At 50.8% G+C, this 2,350-nt stretch overlaps 1 protein-coding gene and 1 long non-coding RNA gene across 8 annotated transcripts in view; both read right to left on the bottom strand.

The window, feature by feature from the left end:
• The window catches only part of ST6GALNAC6 (ST6 N-acetylgalactosaminide alpha-2,6-sialyltransferase 6), a 27,885-nt gene that overhangs the window by 8,816 nt on the left and 16,719 nt on the right, over nucleotides 1-2,350 (bottom strand). The window lies entirely within an intron of this gene.
• Nucleotides 906-2,350, bottom strand: part of LOC108318190 — a 7,318-nt gene continuing 5,873 nt past the window's right edge. Inside the window, exon 2 of the long non-coding RNA XR_001831052.2 lies at nucleotides 906-1,084. This is a non-coding gene — a long non-coding RNA (uncharacterized LOC108318190). The remainder of the gene's footprint in view (nucleotides 1,085-2,350) is intronic.

Below are 2,350 nucleotides of genomic sequence, written 5' to 3'. Positions count from 1 at the left end.
GTCAGGCTGTAACAGAGAGGCTTCTCTGAGCTGAGATGTGAAGGATGAAGAACCACCTAGGGAAACATATTCAAGGCAGGAGAAACAGCCAGCACAAAGGCTCCAATGTGGAAATAATGGCAGTATACTGAAAACCAAAAGAAGGCCATTCAGTTGAGGCAGAGTCAACAAGTGGGAGAACAGAAGGTTATAAAGTGGACAAGCACAGTGCCAGGATTTGAACCCAAGTCTAAGTGACCACAGATGCCAGCTCTCCAAAGAGGACATCTTCCAAAGGTACCCATGACATTTCCACATCACCCAGAAACAAGAACCATCTTGTTATTAAGGAAAGTATGAAAGCCACTCTAGGCCTGTTTCTCCGTGGCTGAAATGAATGGGTTGGAACCACATGCTCTGTGGGGTCTATTTTTTGCCCATGGAATTCCCATTCACCCTTTAAGGCTAAGCTCAAATGCCACCTCCTCCAAGTCAGCCTTCCCTGATCCCTTGCTCCAAGATCCAGCAACACATCCCACGTACCTTGACTGGCACTCCCACTTTTCTGAGCGCTAGTTTTTCTGGCTTCCTCTATGATGCTGCAAGCACTGCAAGCCAGGCTCTGCCTCTCCTTTCCACATCACCCACACTCAAGCTGTCCCACTTTTATTCCTCTTTCAAGGGTTCTTAGGGTAAAGAAAGACTCACTTAGGTGTTAATCTGTCTCCAAACAGTTGCTAATGTGCCCTTTCCTAGTGAGGATGTGGCCAGAGCCCAGGCTCCACATTTTGCATGCAAAGGCCCTGAAGAAAATATAGGAGGGTCAGTGAGGAAGAAGAAAGAGATACTACAGGAAGAACCCCAGAAATACAACCTGAATTTCATGGCTACCCAAGACAAATGGAAGTCCCCAGGAATGACTATCGGCCTCTTTGCAGCTGCAACTTAGCAGGGGGTAGGAAAATGCCATCTCCTTCCTTCCCTCACTGTGTGGTCTTAGACAAGTGACTTCACCTCTCTGAGCCTTGGTTACTCAGTCTTATCAAGGGAGATAATAATGCTGCCCCCATAGGGCTTGTATGGGGATTACTGGTGATCAAAGTGCCTGGCATGGCAGAAGATCCAAGATGGCTGATTAGGAGCAGCTCAGGATTGCAGCTCCCAGTGAAAGTGCAGAGGGTGAGTGGACGCCGCATTTCCAGATGGATTTTTATTGCCCACAGACCAGGAGATTCCCAAGCGGAGGAGCCCCACCGGTCACCAGCACGGCTGTTTTGGCCGGCGTAGATGTTTTGCTGGTGCCCCGGTGCGGCAGTTCTCTGTACAAAATACACGGGCCTGGGAGCCCTTTTAGCTGGCGATTGGAGCTCCAGGAAGGCAGAGTCGACCATTCATCTGATTAAAAAGGGGACTGAAACAGGAAGCCAGGCTGGGAGATTCCCAGGCAGAAAAGCACCACAAATCTCAGCGCTGCTATTTCAGCCGACGCAGTGGGTCACTGCACGGGAAATCACACAGATCCCGGTGCCTTTTCAACAGGCAACTGGAACACCTGGGAGACAGTCGACCGTTCAACTAAAAAAAAAAAAGGCTCTGAGGCAGGGAGCCAGGTGATCAGGCTCGGCTGGTGTCACCCCCACAAAAAAACAGCAATTGGAAATGCTCTGGGTTGAGAGTTTCACAGCAAGCACAGCTGAACCCAGGAAGGTCCAGCTCTGTGGGGGAGGGGCGTCCACCATTACGAAGGCACTCCACCACTATGGAGGTAGTCTGCTGTTGCTGAGGCATCCCACCATTGCTGAGGCAACCCGCCATTACCAAGAGAGTCCACCATTACAGAGGTGGGTCACCATTGCCAAGGCAGTTCTAACTACACCCATATAAACAGGACTGCAGGCAAGTACACAGGGCAGCTGGGCGGAGCCCACAGCAGCTCAGCAAAGCCTCTGCAGGCAAACAGTGACTAGGCTGCCTCCTTGCTGGGCAGGGCAGCCTTGAAAAAAAGGCAGCAGCACAATGGAAACTCATAAATAAGGCCTTAACTCCCCGGGACAGAGCACCTGGGAAAAAAAAGGGGTTTATGAGTTCTGCTGCAGCAGACTTAAACATACCTGCCCAGCGGCTCTGAATGAACAACGGAGCTCACAATTCAGCACCTGAGCTTCTATAAAGGACAGACTGTCTCCTCAAGCAGCTCCCTGACCCCCGTATATCCAAAGAGTCACCTCATAAAGGAGAGCTTAGACAGACATTTGGCGGGTATCCTTCTGGGACAAAGATAGTAGAAGAAGAAACTGGTAGCAACCCTTACTGTTCTGCAGCTGCTACAGGTGATCCCCAGGCAAGCAGGGCCTGGAGTGGACCTCAGCAG

The sequence above is a fragment of the Cebus imitator genome, unplaced genomic scaffold (assembly GCF_001604975.1).
Source record: "Cebus imitator isolate Cc_AM_T3 unplaced genomic scaffold, Cebus_imitator-1.0 Scaffold216, whole genome shotgun sequence".
NCBI classification, from domain to species: Eukaryota; Metazoa; Chordata; class Mammalia; order Primates; family Cebidae; genus Cebus; species Cebus imitator.
The sequence above is the reverse complement of the archived record's forward strand: the minus strand, read 5'-3'. Positions and strand labels throughout refer to the sequence as shown.